The sequence below is a fragment of the Thalassophryne amazonica genome, chromosome 9 (genome assembly GCF_902500255.1).
Source record: "Thalassophryne amazonica chromosome 9, fThaAma1.1, whole genome shotgun sequence".
NCBI lineage: Eukaryota > Metazoa > Chordata > Actinopteri > Batrachoidiformes > Batrachoididae > Thalassophryne > Thalassophryne amazonica.
This window is the reverse complement of record NC_047111.1, coordinates 110,408,753-110,435,265: the sequence shown is the minus strand read 5'-3', so window position 1 is coordinate 110,435,265 and position 26,513 is coordinate 110,408,753. Positions and strand designations below refer to the sequence as shown.

Genomic DNA, 26,513 nt, shown 5'->3' with positions numbered 1-26,513 from the left:
GATCAAAATCCGAAATTTGTTTAAAAACATTATTCAGTATCAATGTTCCAAACATAAAACTTCTCACCCTCATGAAAGTGATAGAAAAATTATTAAATGCAATATTAGTTCATGAATCTTAATAAAATTATGTGTGACTGTCAAAACCCCAAACTACATGCACCTGATTAAACACACACTGGACCAGAACAGAACCGGTGTCGCCGACCAAACAGTCACCCTAAGAATCGATCCCCCCAATGACGCGGTTCACGTATTAACACCTCGTTTATGCTTCAAACTGCACTCATCATCATTTATCTCAGCAACAGATATCTGAAGCTTTTGTACAACAATCATTTCCACATAAATTCAGCATTATTTTATCATAAAAGACGGCAGAAGCGATCAGAGCACCGTGGATAAACAAGCTGCTGCTGATGCGTTCACTGCGCATTGTACATTTCAAAGCGCAACAGAATTTTGCCTCGTTTCTGCCGAAAACAGACTTTAGAATGATTTAAGAGGTTTTACTTTATCATCTGATGGTTAATAATCATAACCATTTGATTGCTCTGAGTGAAGACACTCCGTCTCTGACATGCTGCTGTGGTCCGAAATTACGCATGCGCAGATGCAAAAGGCAGACCGAAATTTAGGGGCGGACCATTTAGTCTGCTACACTGGATGTTTAATGTCCAACTTGTTGCACACTGATTCTAACTCTTGTTTAAATATGTAGATTTTCAAGCTGGAAGTCAGAAATCCTGAGTTCCAGCTTTCCACTGAATGCAGCATGAACTTTGAACCTTGTCTTTATGCGTCCACCTTCATGTTGTCCCCAAGATCTGACAGAACAAACCCACTATAATTTCTCTGCAATCCTGCTTTCAGCCCAAAGTCAATTTAGTCACTTTTTGTTAAACTGAAAGTGTTAATAACTTTAAGTATGAAGACAAGAACAATTTTAAAGACAAACCATCCAGTCATCACTCGCTTGGCCAAAAATGTGACCTGACTCACCATTGCACAACCCGCAGTGCGCATGCTGCACATGCACACCTTTCCCACACTCACACTCTCAACAGGGCTCAGATTTCACATCAGTGTTTCTTTGTTTTGGTGAGTTTATTAGATCGGAGAATCCAGGAGGAACTTGAAGTGCCCCTCCCATCCCGTTCCCGCACATGCACATTTTGATGCACCTTCTGCAGGACGTAGGTAGAAGAAGATGAGTCGACCTTCCCCAAGAAAGATACTAGGACTTTGGTTCCTGTCAGCCATTCGTATGTTGTTAGGCGGCAGTTGGGTCTGTACTTGTTGGGAAGCTGTGTTTCCTTGGTCTTTGGAAGTAGGTTTGTGTTCCTAGTCGTTAGCCAGTCTGGCATGTCCTCTTCTCCATTCAATATTTTTGTGAAAACCACAGCTAGTGGTTGTGCAATGCTATCAGCCTTTTCAACCAAAGATTTGGGATTTTGTCGATGCCAGGTGCCTTGAAGTTACTGTATTCACTCATTTTCTTTCTGATCTCCTCTTCAGTGATTACAAGTGCTGGCATTTGCTGTTTGTCTTTGTTTTTCTGTTTTATTGTCTTTGTTCCTAATCTGTGCGGCCAAAGCTTTTACTAAGGCTTGATGTTCAGCCAGCCTCCCACCAAGTTGTTTATCTTCAACACTGTATTTTCTTTTAATGCGACCGACTTTTTTAAGGAGATTCCTTTTATGGTTTTGGCCTCCCAAAAATGTCATTTGGGAGATCTCTGAACTTAATCAGCTGATTTTCTGTTGTAATGTCTTTTTCCATCTTGGCACAGTATTCTTTTTCTTAATTGTGGTTCCATTTCTCTACAAATAATGTGGGGCTAATTTACTTTGTATATACCATGCTGCTCCATAATTAACATGGTTTACATTTGTCAATGTGGTTCCTTCTGGGACCAGTCTAGCCAATCCCAGGTTAACTTTCTGTCATAGTTTTGAACTTTTTTAATCCTCCTTCAATTTGATCAGTTTCAGATGCTCTTTCATGTTCATTCTCCTTGTTTCCTCAATCTTATTTGCCAATTCGTCTTCCTATTCCCATTGCTCTGGATCTGGGTTCATCTGTATATTGTTTTGTGGTCAAGGTGATGAATGACTCCTAATTTGTTTGGGCGGTGCCTGACTCCTAAGTTGCTGGGGTAGTGTTTGACTCCTACTTCTCCTTTGTGCGAGAGGCTGGTTTGCTTTGTTCTTTGCTGGATGCATGAATTATCATGTGTGTGTTCAGGTGGCTCTTTTGTCCAAATCTTTTACCACACTCAGAACAGAAAAATGGTTTTGTCTTTTTTATTTATCTTAGATTTCTTTTTTACAGAGTGCAATGGGCCCCAAACCTGGGGTCTACAGTTGCATCCTAATCATTACTGGCATTGTATCTGAGGGCTCTCTTCAAGATGGTGACTGTTCCTTTAACTGCGGATATCTGCACCTCATGGACACTTGGGTGACCAGGGATTGTCTCAAGATATTTCTTCAGGTTCTTCTTCATAAGCCATGTTGCTCCCACCACAACTGGTATATTTTCTTTCAATGCCCACATTATTTGTAGGTCATTTTTAAGGGTTTGGTATATTGTGATTTTCTCCATTTCAGCTCTATTCAGGCCATAGTCATTGGGGGCTGTCACATCAATAATTTTTGCTGTCTTCTCTTGCTTGTGCCAGATAACAATATCAGGTTTTACTGCACCTCCTTCGATATGTCTTCCTGCTTTGATCTCTTTGTCGTAACAGTCACTTTTCCACTGGATGAGACTGGTGCTGGCTCATGCTCCCAAGCAGTCACTTTTCCACTGGATGAGACTGGTGCTGGCTCATGCTCCCAAACGTTTCCCTCTACTTCCACCTCCAGTTCCTTGCATATTTTCCATTCTAGATATTTACAGATCTTGTTGTGTGTCTTTTTGTCTTTTTTTTTTTTTTTTATTTGCCTTGAATTTCCTTCTACTAGAGTGCAGTGGGCCCCAGACACGGGGTCTAAAGCTGCACCCTTAACATTACTGGCTTTGTATCTGAGGGCTCTCTTCAAGATGGTGACCTTTCCTCTCCTCAAATACTGCCTTTGATCTCCTGCCCCACTTGTATGGATTCTCATGTGTTCTTTCAGGTGGCTCTTGTGTCTAAATTGTGTACCACACTCCGAACAGACAAATGGTTTTTGCCTATGAATTCTCACGTGTTTGCTCAAGTGGCTCTTGCGTCTAAATCGTTTACCACACTCAGAACAGCCAAATGGTTTTTGCCCTGTATGAATTCTCATGTGTTCCTTCAGGTGACCCTTTTGTCCAACTCTTTTACCACACTGAGAACAGACAAATGCTTTTTGCCCTGTATGAATTACCATGTGTCTGTTCAGGTCGCCCCTTTGTCCAAATCTTTTACCACACTCAGAACAGACAAATGCTTTGTGCCCTGTGTGAATTACCATGTGTCTGTTCAGGTTGCTTTTTTGTCTAAATCTTTTACCACACTCAGAACAGACAAATGCTTTTTGCCCTGTATGAATTATCATGTGTCTGTTCAGGTGGCTCTTTAGTACAAATCTTTTGCCACACTCAGAACAGACAAATGATTTTTGTCCTGTATGAATTATCATGTGTTTGTTCAGGTTGCCCTTTAGCCCAAATCTTTTACCACATTCAGAACAGCCAAATGGTTTTTGTCCTGTCTGATTTCTAATCTGTTTGTTTAGAGTGCCCCTTTGTTTCTGTCTTTTACTCATATCAGAACAGCTAAATGGTTTTCCACTCGCTTGCCTCTCCTTTTGTTGCTCTGAGTTGTTCATGTGACCAACTGCTTTTCCATACTTAGAGCCTTTAAATTGTTTCTCATCAGTGTTGCCTGAATGAACAATATTGGTATTTTTTCGACAGTTAAAACTTGACTGAAGTTCTCTGGTCTGTTTCCAGTCAGAACTGTCATCAGTCTCATTTCCAGAACTGTCTGTATGCCTGCCACTGGTATCTGGTTGTAACTGACTGTTTGGACCCGAGTTGCTGGCTGGATGTGGTCCTCCATCGTCCTCTCCATCAGCTTCTGCTGTCAGTGTTCTGTGTACAGATGAGCTGCTGGCTACAGGCTCAGCCTCTGTGCTCTCATCACTTCGGCTTTGATGAAGCTGTAATGACTCTGGTTTTTCATCATCATTTTCACTCTTCACAGGGACGGCAGTGAAACCAAACTTGGTGAGATCTGCTTCCTCCAGCTGCTGAAGCTGTTCTCCCTGCTGACTTATCCACAGCTTCTCTTCTTCTTTAATGTCTTCCTGGTCAACACTCAGATTCCATTCCTGGTGTTCAGTTTCTTCTTTAATCACCAACAACGGCTGCATGTCTGTAAAGTAACAAATTAACAATAAATGTTAGAACAACACTCATTAAAATAAAGCATCAGAGTGGTGAGTTTGACCTGATGACAGTAAGTTATTGCATTAATGAAACTGATAAAGTGAAAATGTACATCAACAGGGTTTGCTTTACATTTCCCACATACTTTAACTGGACTCCAACATAATGACAAAACTCAAGAAATATGACATGAACACATCTAAAGTGACATTCCAACTCATTAAAAATATATAAAGTAACTAGTATTTTATAATGTTGCTGATCTCAAACACAATGTTAATGGCCTTAATTTCTGCAGCACTTTTTACCATCTGATAAACATGCTCAACGAGCTTTACAGTGATGTCTCACATGCAACTCTTCACACTCATGAAGTGGGAGGAATTTGGTGTTTTTGTGATTTTCATAATCTGACATGAAAACAAGGATCCTGTCAAGCCTGTGGCTTAAACTGTGGATCCTGGTTTCCAAAATTGTGGACACTGCTGTGAGAGGGTGTGCCAGAGAAAATGTATGATTGTGTTCATAAAAATCAGGTATGCGAAATGAAAATTGTGAAATCTGAGGAAAATATGGAGCTGGTGTGGGGGATGCAGCTGGGATCTAGGTCCCACAAAGCCCCAGAAACCAAATTAATTTTGTATTTAACTATACATTTTCAGCATCTCCTTGAAGAAAAAACCTCAAAATAAGTGCATATTTAAATGATCCTCGATTCAACCTTTCATTCGAGCTGTCAATGATGTTGAAATAACAGAATATGGCAAGGAAGTAGGAGCTGGAATGACTCTCCTTTTAATTGTAAACCAAATTAAGCATTAACTCAGAACAATTAAACTACATGAAATTCCTATGATGAAATTTGGGGGATTCCTCACACCCGTTTTCACAGCCCTGTATTTATAACAATAACAATAGTGTGTATGAGGTCTGTTAGAAAAGTATCGGACCTTTTTATTTTTTTCAAAAACCATATGGATTTGAATCACGTGTAATTGCATCAACCAAGCTTGAACCTTCGTGTGCATGCGTGAGTTTTTTCACGCCTGTCGGTTGCGTCATTCACCTGTGAGCAGTGGTCCGCCCCTCTCATCGGATTTTTATTGCGAATAAAATGTCTGAACGATTTGGAGCTTTGCTGCATCAAATTTTTCCAGAAACTGTGAGAGACCTCCAGGTGGACACCATTCGGAAAATTCAGATGGCTTTCAGGGACGATTTTATGGGGATTACACAGATTAAGGAGTGCTCCAGCCGGTTAAAGACCGCCCACAGCTGCTGAGGCTTCATCACGGCGTTGCTTTGCGCCATGCAGCACCACCGTGATGCGCGGAATTCCTCCACTCCTCTTTCCATGATAAAAACTCCTGTAACAGTGGAATGCGCCATTCATTTCCAAACTGGACGCTGTGTTGATCCGGACGTCGCCTGACTAGCACAGGAATTGCGGAAGACGTGGACATCAGCACTTTTTTCGGCACATTGGGACAGACGTGCAGAGGAATTCCGCGCGTCGCGGCGGTGCCGCATGGTGCAAAGCAACACCGTGATGAAGCCTCACAGGACATGTTCTGGCATATCAGGCTCATCCACAATTTCTCGGATAGTCACACGACTGAAAATCCACCAAAAGCCGTCTGAAAGCCATCTCAAAGCCGTCCCGTGAGACCAACACAGAGGTGGTTTTGTGCCGCGCCATGAACGGCTCCGTGGCGCATCCCTCCGCTTCTCTTTCCATGAAAAAAAACTCCTGTAACAGTGGAATGTGCCGAAAAAGTACTGATGTCCACGTCTTCTGCCATTTTTGTGTAAGTCAGATGACGTCCCGGATCAACAAAGCCTTCACGTTGGAAATGATCTGTTTGATTCAGCCTGTCGATCGGCGCTTGGAGCATGGCATGCTCTCAGCAGCTGTGGGCGGTCTTTAAACTGGCTGGAGCTCTCAATCTGTGTAAACCCCATAAAATCGTCCCTGAAAGCCATCTGAATTTTCCGAATGGTGTCCACCTGGAGGTCTCTCACAGTTTCTGGAAAAATTTGATGCAGCAAAGCTCCACATCGTTCGGACATTTTATTTGCAATAAAAATCCGCCGAGAGGGGTGGACCACTGCTCACACAAAGCCTGCTCACAGGCGAATGACGCAACCGACAGGCGTGAAAAAACTCACGCATGCGCACGAAGGTTCAAGCTTGGCTGATGCAATCACACGCGATTCAAATCCATATGGTTTTTGAAAAATAAAAAGGTCCAATACTTTTCTAACAGACCTCGTATATGATAAGAACATAATTTATAAATACATTAAGACAGTAAATTAACATTTAAAAATTATGCAATTAACAGGAAATAAAAGGGTTGAGTTCTTCCTCTAAAAATTGTTGAGGTCTAAGGTTCTAAAAACATTCTGGGCTCACACAACATTCCAACTCATTATAGAAACTTTGTATAATTTATTACCAAGTTTGAAAAATGTCAGCTCCATATTTTATGAACACTATGCAATCTAAAGTCCATGGATCTCAACAGGCAACATGCTAGTTTCTTCTGTAATTGTGTATTTTTAGCCATTTTTGGTGTATGAAATAGGAATCATTTTTTGGGTTTTCTTTTAATATTTAAATTTATAGTGTAATACAATGAAAACGTGGCTTTGTTCTATGCTGTAGTGTTCTGAAGTAATGCTGACATAATACATATGGCCAAAAATAAAGTGAAATCAGTTATTTGGAATACTAATTCTGAGGTGCATGATTTTACCCCGCTGCACCATGACACTGGATTTTAGGGTTCCTCCACCTGTCATGTCCTAATTAACCACTGTCCACACTGATCTGTAATAAAGTCAGAGAAGCAGAAGCAAATGTTCTTAAATTTCACTGTGACAAACATCTCAGTTTGGATCGTATTATAAACCAATGGAAAAGACAAATAACTTGATTCACCGTAAAGCCCTACCGTGTGCTGGGTAATCGGGAGAGTCTGGAGTTTTCCCGGTGGGCTGGTCCAACCTGAGGCCATTGTGAGGGAGTGTTATATATATGCATATATATATATGACCACCACTAACTGTTAGGCTGTACAGCAAGACACTTGGGCTGCTATATCTTAAAGAGAAGACATTAAGTGTTATAAATGTTTTACAATCACAAAATTCACAAGAAAATAACTTAAGACTGTTTCTTTTGCAACGCTGTTATCTTTTCCAAAGTTATCTTTTTCAAACCCGTTGCGCTCAGATGGGACTTGCGCTACTAGCAAGTATAGGAGGTGTGGCCCCTGAATGAAAAGATGGACAGAAAAAAAAGCAAGGTGGAGCTGAAAAAGATAAAGAAAAAGAAAAGCTTTGGAGGAAGATGCTGCTAAGTGTGCAAAGCTCACAGGTATTTTTTCAAGAAGACAGAGCGAAGAGGGAAACGGTAAATGGGGCCGGGCATAACAGGCTATATGCCAGTTGATGCCAGGATGTCAGCCGTATCAACATTTGTAGTACAGTACCACCTCTTTCAGCTACTTACAGACTTCACTGACTTAAGCTGGGCACACACTGTACGATATTTTCAATCGTTGTACTTGGCTCCAGCTCAAACTGTGCGATAAAACCGCAGGGTTAAAAAGTTCAGAGCGCACGATTCATTGTCTCACACTGTACACCAGCCTTGGGTGGTGTACTGATGAGTTAACAATACCGTTCTTGCTTTAACTAAGGCTGGGTTTACACTGTGCGATTTTTGGCCCTTTTTCAGTAGATTTTTCACTCGTGCGAGAATTCTTTGTTTCGCTTAATCGTGCGTCCTGCATCGTGCAGTCTACATGGAGTAACGAGCTGCGTTTAACATCTCACGACCACCTCCCAATGGGGAATCATATGGTCGGATAAAAATCAAACCTGTTTGATATTTGGTCGGCTGTCGTTACTCATGAGGGTTCCGCGCTGTTGAAGCAGCGCTACAAGCGTCTACGCGCAGATTACTTCACGCACTGTGCATGTGCAAACACCGGAGAGAGGCAAACAGTGATCTCATGTAAAGTCTTGTTTTTTTTTATTGCGTTCCCTCGCAATAACCTAATATATTAAAGTTTCATGCCTATCAGCGCGCACAGTGAGCGGAATCAGGTGGGGGGAGACTGAACGTATATGTGCGCGCGCGGACCACACAGAGCAGACAACGACAGGATTTACGACAGACGAGCACACCTGTAAGACTCCGTATGAAATATAGTTTATTTATACAACAGTGTAAGTACCAACACCTGTAGGGATGGGTATCGAGAACCGGTTCCTTTCGGGTATCGTTAAGAAATGATTCGATCCACCGATATCAATAAGCTTTGTGCTTAACGATTCTGTTATCGGTCCTTCAGAATGGCCGTTGTTTTGGCGGGTGTTTGTCAGGAAAATGATCATTTCTCTACATTGATTACAGACCCTGCAGCGGGTCCTTAACTGTTCTGCAGCGCGGCTTTGCTTTGAACCTTGAACCAATCGAGCGTGGTTCGCAGATTGAAGCAAAGGTCGATTGCTTCGTTTTTCTTTCGCTTAATTTTCCCCCGCTAAAACCCTAAAGAGCATACGTCTGTGAGTATTATTTACCTTTTCTATGTTAAACCGACCTGTTATGGTCTTCTGAAACAGTTGACAGATGTATTTTATAACCTAAAAACGGGAGCAATGCTAACGCGTTAGCATGTCTATGGCCTTTTCAATGTTAAAAGTTAGCACTTAGCAATTGCAGCCGTCATCACGTTCGGGTGCATTGTTTTCAAATTGTATATTCCTTAAATTTATTTTTGCTTATATATTAATAAGATAATGATTATTATATACACTTTTAGAGAAAGAGACAAAAAGAACCTGAATAGAACACAACAGAAAATATATAATAGCAATGAACATAAATAAATAAATAAATACATACATACAGAAATAAGTGCTTCCTGTGAACACCTAGTGACTCTCACACCTCTATTTCATCCCTGTCTTATTTAAGTTTAATGACAGTTTGTTTCTGTCAAACCATATTTTCAGTTTGTTAATTTCTTCAGTGATTTCCCTCCAGAACTATCTGCCAAACTAGAAAACTGCTGCATCCTAGTGTAGCGGGATGAAAGTCCCGGGTCCCAATTGAAAAGACGTTCCCGCTAGCTTGGCTAACGGGGAGTTCCCCTTTGGCTGACCTGGTAGAGGAACGGTCTTTTGTGCGAGCCGCGTGGGTTCGATCCCCTACCATTGTCCCGGCCACGAAGGTCCTGCTGCTTTCAATCTGGCGTCACAAACAGGATGTGGGTCACAGAGTATGCTAACATGCACCTGTGACTTCGGGACGAAGTCAAAAATCGTGGGGAGATGTGTAGCGGGGTGAAAGTCCCGGGTCCCAATTGAAAAGACGTTCCCGCTAGCTTGGCTAACTGCGAGTCCCCTTTGGCTGACCTGGTAGAGGAACGGTCTTTTGTGCGAGCCGCGTGGGTTCGATCCCCCACCGTCGTCTCAGCCATGAAGGTCCTGCTGCTTCACTAGTAAGAGCAGAATACTACTGGAATGAATCTGAATAAGGAAAGTTGTATTTTTTTTTTCTCACCTAAATGGATACTGCACTCGCTCCAGTTTATTGTCTGGAATAGTCCCAGATTGCATTTCAGAGCTTCTAGAATTCAAACATTTTCGTGCAGGTGGTGTTGGGGGGTAATTTTGGGTTTCAGCTTTTTTTGTTTTTCACCACTTTCATCCCTGAATATGAGTTGTGATTCACTTTTGTGCGGATTAAAGTTACTAACTGGGACTCCTGTCTTGTTGCAAGAAAGAAACGAGAATCATCCTCTGTTTCTGTTCACACAGCTCCAAACGTTGCGCGGCTCTCTGACAAGTCAAGATAGAATGATAGAATTCAGTCTGAATTAATAACTTAAAAGCGAAACAACAGTTTGTTTATTTTTATTTATGTCCAGAGATCAAGGATACAGTGACAAATTTCATATTTATTTACTTTAAGACTCAAGGAAATACATAGAAAACCTGTAAAGCCTACTTTTAGTACAAAATTCACGAGGTAGCGATAAGGAATCGGATCGATAAGCAGAATCGATAATGGCATCGATATCGATAAAACCTTATCAATACCCATCCCTAAACACCTGTTATGAATGTTTGTTTTCTTTTTTTACTGTCCTCTCGTGAATCATGTTGCTGTCTGCTGTGTGTGCGCGCATATGCGTTCAGTCTCCCTCCCACCTGATTTCACTCACTGTGCGCACTGATAGGCATGAAATACATTTTTTTTTTAAAGAAAAAAAAGCTGTTACATTTGCTTCCCGATGTGTGGTTTTTGAACGTAAAATGTGAACAGTCAGATCGCATCACAGCATTGGGCCGTACAGTGTGAGAACATGAATCGTGGCGCGCTGAACTTTTAAAACCCTGCGGTTTTGTCGCGCAGTTTGAGTTGGAGCCAAGTACAGCGATTGAAAAATATCGTACAGTGTATGCCCAGCTTAACTAACTTTTACTTTCTATTATAAGCCACCCAATTTTCACAGTCAGTCAGTACATAAATGCCACAGCAGAAACTCTCATTATCCCTGTGCGCTGGCGGTTTGTGGGCCAGTTGGATATGAAAACTCCCGGGCTCCAAAAATGTTCGCAGCACGCCCCTGGTAAAGCCTGATACCACTGCCAGGTTCAACAGTTCCTGCTCGACATCCAGGCTGAATGCTAAATAATTATGAAAAGACTGCGAGGTCTGTACGGGGAAATACCGACGTGTTGTCCGTACAGATTGAACATTGGCAAGATCCATGTGAAAAACACTGAGGTCTGATATCCCCATAAAAGTGAGCAAGCGAGGTTAATAATTTGTTTATTATATGGCCATTACAGTTGTATGCAAACGTTTGGGCACCACTGATGATTTCCACAATTTTCTGTTATAAATCATTGGTTGTTTGGATCAGCAATTTCAGTTAAATATATCATATAACAAACACAGTGACATTTGAGAAGTGAAACGAAGTTTATAGGATTCACAGAAAGTGTGCAATAATTATTTCAACAAAATTAGGCAGGTTCGTAAATTTGGGCACTCCAACAGAAAAAAAATACATCAATATTAGTAGAGCCTCCTTTTGCAGAAATAACAGTCCTCTAAATGCTTCCAATGAGAGTCTGGATTCTAGTTGAAGGTATTTTGGACCATTCTTCTTTACAAAACATCTTAGGTTTGTTGGTTCCAAGCATGGACAGCCCGCTTACAATCACACCACAGATTTTCAATAATATTCAAGTCTGGGGACTGAGAAGGCCATTCCAGAACATTGTGCTTGTTCCTCTACATGAATGCCTTAGTAGATTTTGAGCAGTGTTTAGGGTTGTTGTCTTGTTGAAAGATCCAGCACTTTTAACTTTGTCACTGATTCATGAACATTGTTTCTCAAGAATCTGCTGATATTAGGGCTGAAACGATTACTCGAATAATTCGATTACAAAAAAAATGATTGAGGCAAATTCTGTGCCTCGAAGCTTTGTTTAAATGTTGTAGTACATATGCCAGGCCTGTGTGGGCGCTGTAATGTCCCCAGAAAAAACAACAGAAGAAGACTAGAGCATGCGCTCAAGCCATGTAAAAGCTAAAAATTTAGCCCCTTAAAAGCTACCGCTTTCCAATGCGAACACAGAGTAAAATAAACCCTTTTAAGAGAAAGAGGGTCCACACTGATCATCTGAAATAGACTGACTGCACATTTAAAGCGAAGCAGTGCGTTTGTCTATTATTAAAAAACACACGGTCTGTTCTACATGGTGATTGACTATTGACCGAGGCCGGGTACCCACAGTCGAAGCCAGCTGCTGTTCAGACTCTCGCACTAAGTGTTTCGCTTTTTCTGGGCAACATACCGTGCTTCACAAACACGGTAACTTAAAAAAAAAACAAAAAAAAAAAACTAACTGTGAGGCTTAAAAAAACTCAAAATGGTTACATTTTACAAGTTGGAGAAAAAAACCAAAACAACAGAAAGCCACATCCCATTGCCATTTCAGCAAAATGTCAAGACTTTGGCACACGGACATTGTGCTATTGCTTAGGGAGAGCCCTGGACTATTGATGTTGTTTAAAAAACGCAAAAGTACTTTTTATCCGATTACTCGATTAACTGCCAAAATAAAAGAATACGCGATTACAATAATAATCGATAGCTGCAGCCCCAAGCTGATATTTACTGGAATCCATGTGACCCTCAACTTTAACAAGATCCCAGTACTTGCACTGGCCACACAGCCCCACAGCATGATGGAACCACCTTCAAAATCTGCAACCGTCTGTCGCAGGGCCCACTGAGAAGAACATTTTAAAAAAAAAGAGAAAAACTTAACAGGCCATTCACGTGTGATTTCCAAAGTCGACTCCACCAATTCATTCAAATTTTTTTTTAGTTTATCTAGCGGCAAATCAGAACAAAGCTGTCTCAAGGCGCTCGACACAAGTCTAACCTTATCAACACCTAGAGCAACCACGGAGGCGACAGTGGTAAGGATCAACTCCCTCTGATGATTTGAGGTAGAAACCTCAAGCAGACCAGACTCAAAGGTGTGACCCTCTGCTTGAGCCATGCTACCGACACAGTTGACAATAGGGATGCACCGATCCACATTTTTTTTCACTTCAGATCCAATCCCTGAATTTGGATATCTGCCGATAGATACTTTTGCAATTACAGAGGTCAAACGTTTCCTGTAGTTTTTCACCAGGTTTGCACACACTGCAGCAGGGATTTTGGTCCACTCCTCCATACAGATCTTCTCTAGATCTTTCAGGTTTGGAGTTTCAGCTCCCTCCAAAGATTGCCTTGTGCAGGTCTACAGTTTTGTCCCTGGTGTCCTTAGACAGCTCTTTGGTCTTGGCTATGGTGGACAGGTTGGAGTGTGATTGATTGTGTGTGTGAACAGGTGTCTTTTATACAGGTAACAAGTTCAAACAGGTGCAATTAATACAGGTAAAGAGTGCAGAATAAGAGGGCTTCTTAAAGAAAAATTAACAGGTCTGTGTGAGCCAGAATTGTTGCTGATTGGTAGGTGTTCAAATACTTATTTGCAGCAGTAACACAAATAAATTATTAAAAAAAACATACATTGTGATTTCCGGATTTTTTTTTTTTTTTTTTTTTGATTATGTCTCACAGTGGACATGCACCTAAGATGAAAATTTCAGACCCCTCCATGATTCCTAAGTGGGAGAACTTGCAAAATCGCAGGGTGTTCAAATACTTATTTTCCTCAGTATATATATATATATATATATATATATATATATATAATGATTATGCGATGTGCGTCTATGATGAGGAATTTGGGTTTATTGATTATTTAAGATATGTTTTGCTGTTCTGCTCACTTTGTTTTGTGGTTTTGTTGCGATAAGTATAAGTTGCTGATGTAAAAGGGGTAGGTGTCTAGAAGCTTTGCTTCTACCTACACCCTTTCAGTTGCATGGGGTGACTGACTGAGAAATCAGTTTTATTTAATTTTGTTTAATTTATTTTGTTTTAATTTTGTTGCTGTTTTTTTTCCTTGAACCGAATAAACTTGAACTTGAAACTTGGTGAAAGAATCAAGTACTTTTATTGATAGACTTTTATAGACTTAAACAAGAAAAGCACCTCTCTGTCTGTCTCTCTCCTTTTCAATTTCAGTGTCGCTTTATTGACATGGAAAACATATGTTTACATTGTCAAAGCAAGTGTTACAGTAAAAGTTTTCTCTCCCTCCGTCTCTCATTTCAATTGAAACATACGTTTACATTGTCAAAGCAAATGTTGGAGCAAAAAAAAAAAAAAAAAAAAAAAAAGTCCTCTCTTTTCCTGCTGAGCAAACACAAAGCCTTTCCATTGTAAAATAAAGGGCAAATTTCAGAATGTATCATTAGTGGCACCCATGCCAATAACTCTGCATTAGGATTTTAAAGGAGATTTTTTCCGTTCAGCGGAGAAAGTGAATCTCTGTTCGGGCTGTTCTCCTCAGCTGGTCTATAGCAGCATAACTAAGGGATGGTTCAGGGTCACCTGATCCAGCCCTAACTATAAGCTTTAGCAAAAAGGAAAGTTTTAAGCCTAATCTTAAAATTAGAGAGGGTGTCTGTCTCCCTGCTCCGAATTGGGAGCTGGTTCCACAGGAGAGGAGCCTGAAAGCTGAAGGCTCTGCCTCCCATTATACTCTTACAAACCTAGGAACTACAAGTAAGCCTGCAGTGAGAGTGAAGCGCTTATTGGGTGATATGGTACTATGAGGTCCCTAAGATAAGATGGGACCTGATTATTCAAAACCTTATAAGTAAGAAGAATTTTAAATTCTATTCTAGAATAACAGGAAGCCAATGAAGAGAGGCCAATATGGGTGAGATATGCTCTCTCTCCTTCTAGTACCGTCAGTACTCTAGCTGCAGCATTTTGAATTAACTGAAGGCTTTTCAGGGAACTTTTAGGACAACCTGATAATAATGAATTACAATAGTCCAGCCTAGAGGAAATAAATGCATGAATTAGTTTTTCAGCATCACTGAGACAAGACCTTTCTAATTTTAGAGATATTGCGTAAATGCAAAAAAGCAGTCCTACATATTTGTTTAATATGCGCTTTGAATGACATGTCCTGATCAAAAATGACTCCAAGATTTCTCACAGTATTACTAGAGGTCAGGGTAATGCCATCCAGAGTAAGGATCTGGTTAGACACCATGTTTCTAAGATTTGTGGGGCCAAGTACAATAACTTCAGTTTTATCTGAGTTTAAAAGCAGGAAATTAGAGGTCATCCATGTCTGTAAGACAATCCTGCAGTTTAGCTAATTGGTGTGTCCTCTGGCTTCATGGATGATAAAGCTGGGTATCATCTGCGTAACAATGAAAATTTAAGCAATGCCGTCTAATAATACTGCCTAAGGGAAGCATGTATAAAGTGAATAAAATTGGTCCTAGCACAGAACCTTGTGGAACTCCATATGGAACCTTAGTCTGAAGAAGATTCCCCATTACATGAACAAATTGTAATCTATTAGTAAATATGATTCAAACCACCGCAGCGCAGTGCCTTTAATACCTATGGCATGCTCTAATCTCTGTAATAAAATTTTATTGTCAACAGTATCAAAAGCAGCACTGAGGTCTAACAGAACAAGCACAGAGATGAGTCCACTGTCTGAGGCCAGAAGATCATTTGTAACCTTCACTAATGCTGTTTCTGTACTATGATGAATTCTAAAACCTGACTGAAACTCTTCAAATAGACCATTCCTCTGCAGATGATCAGTTAGCTGTTTTACAACTACCCTTTCAAGAATTTTTGAGAGAAAAGGAAGGTTGGAGATTGGCCTATAATTAGCTAAGATAGGGTCAAGTGATGGCTTTTTAAGTAATGGTTTAATTTGCCATCTTAAAAGCCTGTGGTACATAGCCAACTAATAAAGATAGATTGATCATATTAAGATCGAAGCATTAAATAATGGTAGGGCTTCCTTGAGCAGCCTTGTAGGAATGGGGTCTAATAGACATGTTGATGGTTTGGATGAGGTAACATGAAAATAACTCAGAACAATCGGAGAAAGAGTCTAACCAAATACCGGCATCACTGAAAGCAGCCAAAGATAACGATACATCTTTGGGATGGTTATGAGTAATTTTTCTCTAATAGTTAAAATTTTATTAGCAAAGAAAGTCATGAAGTCATTACTAGTTAAAGTTAAAGGAATACTCGGCTCAATAGAGCTCTGACTGTCAGCCTGGCTACAGTGCTGAAAAGAAACCTGGGGTTGTTCTTATTTTCTTCAATTAGTGATGAGTAGTAAGATGTCCTAGCTTTACGGAGGGCTTTTTTGTAGAGCAACAGACTTTTTCCAAGCTACTCGTAAGTGAAGATCTTCTAAATTAGTGAGACGCCATTTCCTCTCCAACTTACGGGTTATCTGCTTTAAGCTGCGAGTTTGTGAGTTATACCACGGAGTCAGGCACTTCTGATTTAAAGCTCTCTTTTTCAGAGGAGCTACAGCATCCAAAGTTGTCTTCAATGAGGATGTAAAACTATTGACGAGATACTCTATCTCACTTACAGAGTTTAGGTAGCTACTCTGCACTGTGTGGTATATGGCATTAGAGAACATGAAGGAATCATATCCTTAAACCTAGTTACAGCGCTTTCTGAAAGACTTCTAGTGTAATGAAACTTATTCCCCACTGCTGGGTAGTCCATCAGAGTAAATGTAAATGTTATTAAGAAATGATCAGACAGAAGGGAGTTTTCAGGGAATACTGTTAAGTCTTCTATTTCCATACCATAAGTCAGAACAAGATCTAAGATATGATTAAAGTGGGGGTGGACTCATTTACTTTTTGAGCAAAGCCAATAGAGTCTAATAATAGATTAAATGCAGTGTTGAGGCTGTCATTCTCAGCATCTGTGTGGATGTTAAAATCGCCCACTATAATTATCTGAGCTAAGCACTAAGTCAGACAAAAGTCTGAAAATTCACAGAAACTCACAGTAATGACCAGGAGGACGATAGATAACAACAAATAAATGGACAAGACTAAGAGTCAAGCTTTCAAATGAATTAAAGCTCTGTCTGGGTTTTTGATTAATAAGCTGGAATGGAAGATTGCTGCTAATCCTCCGCCACGGCCCGTGCTACGAGCATTCTGGCAGTTAGTGTGACTCGGGGGTGTTGACTCATTTAAACTAACATTCATCCTGCTGTAACCAGGTTTCTGTTAGGCAGAATAAATCAATATGTTGATCTATTATATCATTTACTAACAAGGACTTAGAGAGAGAGACCTAATGTTTAATAGACACATTTAACTGTTTTAGTCTGTGGTGCAGTTGAAGGTGCTATATTATTTTTTCTTTTTGAATTTTTATACTTAGATTTTTGCTGGTTATTGGTGGTCTGGGAGCAGGCACCGTCTCTACGGGGATGGGGTAATGAGGGGATGGCAGTGGGAGAGAAGCTGCAGAGAGGTGTGTAAGACTACAACTCTGCTTCCTGGTCCCAACCCTGGATAGTCACGGTTTGGAGGATTTAAGAAAATTGGCCAGATTTCTAGAAATGAGAGCTGCTCCATCCAAAGTGGGATGGATGCCGTCTCTCCTAACAAGACCAGGTTTTCCCAGAAGCTTTGCCAATTATCTATGAAGCCCACCTCAGGTAAGGGATGGCTAGGCCATTAGCTGCTTTAAGCTGTAGCCAATTACATGATTTCAGCCACCCCAAACCCCCTGGCTCAAACTGCTGATGATAGAGACTCTGGAATAGTTGACACCATAGATCCTGTATCTATCAAACAAGGGATCCCAACTCCCCCCATGCTCACCATTAAATGAGGACACGGCGACAAGCTTGGTCACTACCTTGTCACACGTCCTAAGCAAACCTGAGCCAGTAACTTGCCACTAGTTTCTCGACCCCTGAGCGGCGGCAGAAGATGGTTGTTCAATGAAGAGGCCATAAAAGGATCGACTGCGGGCCACCACCCAAACTCCATCACACTCCCTGGCAAAGTGACCTGGTTTCTGGCAGCGCCTACAAATTATAGACCCCCGGGAACTGATTGACGAAACTGCCCAGAATGCTGCAAATGGGAAATACTCTGAGTCAGCCGATTCAACTGCTCCTGTTGCCGCTGGAGCATCTCCCTTACTTCCTGTAGTTCGAGGCCTGAAAAGAACCAGCCTCCACCTGGCCACTGCCCTGAACCCCGCACTGAGTGCCCGCAACAGACTGGATGGAAAAATCACTACCTTGTACTCCAGGTGAACCCTCTCGTTCCCATCTAATTGCCTCACCCCTAACCGCCAACAAGGTAGCGGTAGGCTGCCGGTGTACACTGCTTCAACATGCCGAAGTGACCCATCAAACACACACTCAACAAACTGATCACGTAACAAAACCTCTGCATTTGGGACACCATTAGGTGCCGCTGCTTAACAGATGTCAGACTCATTAATGCCAATGAAAACCCTAACAGTCCTCCCTCACGCTGCCTGCGGGAGAAAAAGGCCTCTTGAAGTGCCACATAAGATTCTGTATCCCCATACAGCTCCTGCAACACCCCAATGATCTTTAATGGGTCTGAACGCTCTTCACTGGAACATGCTTTATTTCCTCACGTGCTTCCCCCTCCAGATGATCAAAATAAAAAAATGCCTGGTCAGCTTTAGAGACATGACAGGCTCTCACACAAGCCTGCATCTCCTCCAACCATTCAGCCAACCCCATACCTGTCTTACCATTAAACATGGGACATTTTCTATCTCGGGGTAAAAAAATAAACTTCTCCATTACTGGAGCATTACCACTAGAGGACACTTTAGATGAGGGCTCTATACTCGGGCCAGGCGCTGCCTCAGCCTGTTCCTGCTTCAACCTCTCATTCTCCATCCTAAGCTGAGTGACTAACTCTTCAGCTCCTGCGTTTCCTCTGCCATCATACCCCTTGAGACTTTCCCACAATGAGGATGCGACCAAAATAGGGGAAATTACTTGCACCGAGGCCACCTGCTGCTTTGCTCTGGAAAACAAGAAAAAAAAAAAAAAAAAAAACACACAAAAAAATTACTTCACCAAAAAAAAAAAAAAAACACAACACACCTCTCTAGTCTCAATTTACATCCCACTTCTGACACCAAAATGTGGCAAAGCGGACAATTTACTCCTCAATCGTCAAGGCAATTAGAAATCATGATGAACATGGTATTGGACTTCTGACACCACCCTGGGAATTTGACAATTGAATAACTTCAACCTAAGACACACAGGTTCGTTGTAATTGAGACAGAGACGTGGTTCCCAAATACAAACAAATAATTTATAACAATTGAAGTTCTAGTTAAAAAGACAATTTTGAAAAAACTCATTTAAAACCCACCAATTATGACCACATGAGGGCGCCCTTGCATCACGCAGCCCGGCAGCACACGCAGCTGGCAGAGTTTTCCAAAGTCCACACTGAGCGCAAAGCCGCCGCAGCAAACAGGGCACATCCACTGGTCCACGGGACGAAATCTTTCAGCAGAGCACCAGAGCAAAGCAGCAGGGCCTCCTTCCACAGCTTGGTCCAAAATCCTACATTTTAAACAAATAAATATAAAACAAATATCTGAAAGAGGAGCTTACTTTGTGCTGTACATACCGAACCGTCCGTCACAGCAATCAGCTGTAACTCGACACCACCCCAGAGTGTCAAGAGCACCACAAACTCTAGTAGTGCGTTCTAGTTTCCCCATTACTATAATTACTGTTTAAAAATGTGACATAAAATTCTTTGGAAATTTAAAAAAAAACACTAAAATAGCTACGTTGTATGCGTTTTGTTTGTGTACGATCATTTCTCCCAAAATACGATAATTTGAGGTTTTGGTATGATACTTTCATATTTCATATCTGGCAACACTGCTCCGGTGCAGAAAAACAAGAGGCGGGGTGGAGGGCTTGCGAACAATGCTGTGCGCCACAACACCTTCACAAATGACACTAACATCCTGCCTTTTCCTCAGAAATTACTACATTTATGTTTGCTGTCTGTCTCTGTACTTTTTTGTCAGTTTTGCGCTCTTTTTCATACATTTGCCTCGTTTCAAAAGTCACCGAACGCACTTTACCGTAATATATGCAACATATAGCATGCTGTTGGAAAACACGGGTTCTTGGCTTGCTGTCAGTTTAAATTTTTCAGAGTAAGGGCTTACATGAGAACTTACGGTAATGAGAATCAGCGGCGCATTAGTGTGAAACTTCCGTGTTTTTCCTCTGCGTTATGACATCACAGGCTTCGTTTACCGTAATACACCATATATCATTGGAAATCCCTTTTTTTTTTCTTTTTTTTTAAATTAGGTTGCCAGATACCTACAACTGCATTATTGATGAAGAGAATAGATTATACATCTTGGTTGCAAAAACTTTTTTTTTTTGTTAGCTCCACAAGTATTTTGTTGTCTTGTTCTCTCAGGTGTAGGCCTATCGAATAGATTTGTGATTTTGGGTGCAATTTTGTTATTTAAGCTATTTGTTTGTTTGCCTACACGCTTAATATTGTAAATAAAGTGTTAAATTATTCAGCATTATGTCGTCACATGTTATGTATTATGCTGTACTTGTGCGTCTAATGGTATGAGTGGGTTAGGGGGTGGTGGGCAGGGGGGCCGGGGGGTGGTATTGTCCCTACCAAAGCTGAGACCAAACCTACGCCCTTGAACTCAGCAGCGCACCACCAACGACAGCCCACACAGAGGTCTCTGTACAACAAAACCACCTCCTTAAACACTCACCACTACACCTCAACGAGCCTGCAGCTGTGGCCGGCGCCTACCTGTCTTCACAGGAACATGGAAGTGAACACGTCTAAACACCTGCAGTCAGTCTCCAGAAAGAGAAAGAAGAGCACACACTCCCTCTTTTATGCAAACACTCCTCTGCCACAACCAGCTGCACTCAATCCACCAGCTGAACATCATTAAGGTCATCCATCCTGCTACATCAACAGTAACAGTTGTTACTATTAAGATGAAATCATTTCAGTTGTCAGTATGTTTGTTTCTTCAGGAAATCAGCATCAAAGTTGAGTTTAACCAATCAGAACCTTCAACTTGTGGACCCGCCTTTTCATGCCAAAATCTGTTAATTTGACATTATCAAGGGGAGGCTGTGAACACATGAAAACAAAACCTTTAAAATGGGTTAAAATCATTTCAAGAAACTTTTTTCTTTAATTACATGGTGTCATCTTTATTATTAAAAGTCAGAAAAACATACAACATTAAGGAAATGACCTAAAATCTGTAAAAATGACGAAGAAAATATTTTTTAAAATGATTGAAATTAGAAAACAGTAAAACACTCAAAAAAAAAAAAAAAAAAAAAAAAGTGAGGCAAATAAGTATTTGATCCACTGTCGATTTTGCAAGTTTTCCCTACCCAGAATGGAGAGGTCTGGAAGTTTTATCGTAGGTACACTTCCAAAATCCAAAATCATATTGTATGATTTTTAAATAATTAATTAGCATTTTATTGCATGAAATAAGTATTTGATCACCCAACAACCAGCAAAAATTCTGGCTCTCACAGACCTGTTAGTTTTTCTTTAAGAAGCCCTGCTATTCTGCACTCTTTACCTGTATTAATTGCACGTGTTTAAACTCATTACCTGTATAAAAGACACCTGTTCACACACTTAATCAATCACACTCCAACCTGTCCACCATAGCCATGACCAAAGAGCTGTCTACGGACACCAGGGACAAAATTGTAGACCTGCACAAAGCTGGGATGGGCTACAGGACAACAGGCAAGCAGCTTGGTGAGAAGACAACAACTGTTGGAGTAATTCTTAGAAAATCGAAGAAACACAAAATGACTGTCAATCTTCCTCAGTCTGGGGCTCCGTGCAAGATCTCACTTTGTGGGGTAAGAATGATTCTGAGAAAGCCCAGAACTACACAGGAGGACCTGGTCAATGACCTGAAGAGAGCTGGGACCACAGTCACAAAGATTACATTAGTAACACAAGATGCTGTCATGGTTTAAAATCCTGCAGGGCAGCAAGGGCCCCCTGCTCAAGCCAGCACATGTCCAGGCCCATTTGAAGTTCACCAGTGACCATCTGGATGATCCAGAGGAGGCATGGGAGAAGGTCATGTGGTCAGATGAGACCAGAATAGAGCTTTCTGGTATCAACTCGACTCGCCGAATTTGAAGGATGAGAGCAACACCAAGAACACCATCCAAACCATGAAGCATTGGGGGTAGAAACATCATACTCTAGGGGTGCTCTTCTGCAAAGGGGAAAGGACGACTGCACCGTATTGAAGGGAGGATGGATGGGGTCATGTATTGTGAGATTTTGGCAAACAACCTGCTTCCCTCAGTAAGAGCATGGAAGAGGGGTGGCTGGGTCTTCCAGCATGACAATGACCCCAAACACACAGCCAGGGCAACTAAGGAGGGGCTCCGTAAGAAGCATTTCAAGGTCCTGGAGTGGCCTGGTCAGTCTCCAGACCTGAACTCAATAGAAAATCGTTGGAGGGAGCTGAAACTCCAAACCTGAAAGATCTGGAGAAGATCTGTATGGAAGAGTGAACCTATAATCCCTTCTGCAGTGTGTGAAAACGTGGTCAAGAACTACAGGAAATGTCTGACCGCTGGAACTGCAAACAAAGGTTTCTGTACCAAATATTAAGGTTTGTTTTCTGTTGGATCAAATACTTATTTCATGCAATAAAATGCAAATTAATTATTTAAAAATCATACAATGTGATTTTCTGTTTGTTTTTTAAGATTCTGTCTCTTACAGTTGAAGTGTACCTACGATTAAAATTACAGACATCTACAGTCTTTGTAGGTGGGATAACTGGCAAAATTCACAGTGGATCAAATACTTATTTTCCCCACTGTATTTCAAAATCATGAAATTGATCAAAATTTGCAAAACTAATTTAAAAACATTTTTTTAAAGTGATGGGATCAAAATCCGAAATTTGTTTAAAAACATTATTCAGTATCAATGTTCCAAACATAAAACTTCTCACCCTCATGAAAGTGATAGAAAAATTATTAAATGCAATATTAGTTCATGAATCTTAATAAAATTATGTGTGACTGTCAAAACCCCAAACTACATGCACCTGATTAAACACACACTGGACCAGAACAGAACCGGTGTCGCCGACCAAACAGTCACCCTAAGAATCGATCCCCCCAATGACGCGGTTCACGTATTAACACCTCGTTTATGCTTCAAACTGCACTCATCATCATTTATCTCAGCAACAGATATCTGAAGCTTTTGTACAAACATTTCCACATAAATTCAGCATTATTTTATCATAAAAGACGGCAGAAGCGATCAGAGCACCGTGGATAAACAAGCTGCTGCTGATGCGTTCACTGCGCATTGTACATTTCAAAGCGCAACAGAATTTTGCCTCGTTTCTGCCGAAAACAGACTTTAGAATGATTTAAGAGGTTTTACTTTATCATCTGATGGTTAATAATCATAACCATTTGATTGCTCTGAGTGAAGACACTCCGTCTCTGACATGCTGCTGTGGTCCGAAATTACGCATGCGCAGATGCAAAAGGCAGACCGAAATTTAGGGGCGGACCATTTAGTCTGCTACACTGGATGTTTAATGTCCAACTTGTTGCACACTGATTCTAACTCTTGTTTAAATATGTAGATTTTCAAGCTGGAAGTCAGAAATCCTGAGTTCCAGCTTTCCACTGAATGCAGCATGAACTTTGAACCTTGTCTTTATGCGTCCACCTTCATGTTGTCCCCAAGATCTGACAGAACAAACCCACTATAATTTCTCTGCAATCCTGCTTTCAGCCCAAAGTCAATTTAGTCACTTTTTGTTAAACTGAAAGTGTTAATAACTTTAAGTATGAAGACAAGAACAATTTTAAAGACAAACCATCCAGTCATCACTCGCTTGGCCAAAATGTGACCTGACTCACCATTGCACAACCCGCAGTGCGCATGCTGCACATGCACACCTTTCCCACACTCACACTCTCAACAGGGCTCAGATTTCACATCAGTGTTTCTTTGTTTTGGTGAGTTTATTAGATCGGAGAATCCAGGAGGAACTTGAAGTGCCCCTCCCATCCCGTTCCGCACATGCACATTTTGATGCACCTTCTGCAGGACGTAGGTAGAAGAAGATGAGTCGACCTTCCCCAAGAAAGATACTAGGACTTTGGTTCCTGTCAGCCATTCGTATGTTGTTAGGCGGCAGTTGGGTCTGTACTTGTTGGGAAGCTGTGTTTCCTTGGTCTTTGGAAGTAGGTTTGTGTTCCTAGTCGTTAGCCAGTCTGCATGTCCCTCTTCTCCATTCAATATTTTTTGTGAAAACCACAGCTAGTGGTTGTGCAATGGCTATCAGCCTTTGTCAACCAAAGATTTGGGATTTTGTCGATGCCAGGTGCCTTGAAGTTACTGTATTCACTCATTTTCTTTTCTGATCTCCTCTTCAGTGATTACAAGTGCTGGCATTGCTGTTTGTCTTTGTTTTTCTGTTTTATGTCTTGTTCCTAATCTGTGCGGCCAAAGCTTTTACTAAGGCTGATGTTCAGCCAGCCTCCCACAAGTTGTTTATCTTCAACACTGTATTTTCTTTATGCGACCGACTTTTTTAAGGAGATTCCTTTATGGTTTTGGCCTCCCAAAAATGTCATTTGGAGTATGCTCTGAACTTAATCAGCTGATTTTCTGTTGTAATGTCTTTTTCCATCTTGGCACAGTATTCTTTTTCTTAATTGTGGTTCCATTTCTCTACAAATCATGTGGGGCTAATTACTTTGTATATACCCATGCTGCTCCATAATTAACATGGTTTACATTTGTCAATGTGGTCCTTCTGGGACCAGTCTAGCCAATCCCAGGTTAACTTTCTGTCATAGTTTTGAACTTTTTTAATCCTCCTTCAATTTGATCAGTTTCAGATGCTCTTTCATGTTCATTCTCCTTGTTTCCTCAATCTTATTTGCCAATTCGTCTTCCTATTCCCATTGCTCTGGATCTGGGTTCATCTGTATATTGTTTTGTGGTCAAGGTGCTGAATGATCCTAATTTGTTTGGGCGGTGCCTGACTCCTAAGTTGCTGGGGTAGTGTTTGACTCCTACTTCTCCTTTGTGCGAGAGGCTGGTTTGCTTTGTTCTTTGCTGGATGCATGAATTATCATGTGTGTGTTCAGGTGGCTCTTTTGTCCAAATCTTTTACCACACTCAGAACAGAAAAATGGTTTTGTCTTTTTTATTTATCTTAGATTTCTTTTTTACAGAGTGCAATGGGCCCCCAAACCTGGGGTCTACAGTTGCATCCTAATCAATTACTGGCATTGTATCTGAGGGCTCTCTTCAAGATGGTGACTGTTCCTTTAACTGCGGATATCTGCACCTCATGGACACTTGGGTGACCAGGGATTGTCTCAAGATATTTCTTCAGGTTCTTCTTCATAAGCCATGTTGCTCCCACCCACAATGGTATATTTCTTTCAATGCCCACATTATTTGTAGGTCATTTTTAAGGGTTTGGTATATTGTGATTTTCTCCATTTCAGCTCTATTCAGGCCATAGTCATTGGGGGCTGTCACATCAATAATTTTGCTGTCTTCTCTTGCTTGTGCCAGATAACAATATCAGGTTTTACTGCACCTCCTTTCGATATGTCTTCCTGTCTTTGATCTCTTTGTCGTAACAGTCACTTTTCCACTGGATGAGACTGGTGCTGGATCATGCTCCCAAGCAGTCACTTTTCCACTGGATGAGACTGGTGCTGGCTCATGCTCCCAAACGTTTCCCTCTACTTCCACCTCCAGTTCCTTGCATATTTTCCATTCTAGATATTTACAGATCTTGTTGTGTGTCTTTTTGTCTTTTTTTTTTTTTTTATTTGCCTTGAATTTCCTTCTACTAGAGTGCAGTGGGCCCCAGACACGGGGTCTAAAGCTGCACCATTAACATTACTGGCTTTGTATCTGAGGGCTCTCTTCAAGATGGTGACCTTTCCTCTCCTCAAATACTGCCTTTGATCTCCTGCCCCACTTGTATGGATTCTCATGTGTTCTTTCAGGTGGCTCTTGTGTCTAAATTGTGTACCACACTCCGAACAGACAAATGGTTTTTGCCTATGACTTCTCACGTGTTTGCTCAAGTGGCTCTTGCGTCTAAATCGTTTACCACACTCAGAACAGCCAAATGGTTTTTGCCCTGTATGAATTCTCATGTGTTCCTTCAGGTGACCCTTTTGTCCAACTCTTTTACCACACTGAGAACAGACAAATGCTTTTTGCCCTGTATGAATTACCATGTGTCTGTTCAGGTCGCCCCTTTGTCCAAATCTTTTACCACACTCAGAACAGACAAATGCTTTGTGCCCTGTGTGAATTACCATGTGTCTGTTCAGGTTGCTTTTTTGTCTAAACTCTTTTACCACACTCAGAACAGACAAATGCTTTTTGCCCTGTATGAATTATCATGTGTCTGTTCAGGTGGCTCTTTAGTACAAATCTTTTGCCACACTCAGAACAGACAAATGATTTTTGTCCTGTATGAATTATCATGTGTTTGTTCAGGTTGCCCTTTAGCCCAAATCTTTTACCACATTCAGAA

The 26,513-nt window shown here is 41.1% G+C and overlaps 1 long non-coding RNA gene across 1 annotated transcript; it reads left to right on the top strand.

The window, feature by feature from the left end:
* The first annotated feature begins 3,434 nt into the window (after positions 1 to 3,434).
* LOC117517823 lies at positions 3,435 to 26,289 on the top strand. Its single transcript, XR_004562858.1, has 2 exons — positions 3,435 to 3,542; positions 26,140 to 26,289. It is a non-coding gene; the product is annotated as an uncharacterized LOC117517823 (long non-coding RNA).
* Positions 26,290 to 26,513: the final 224 nt, after the last annotated feature.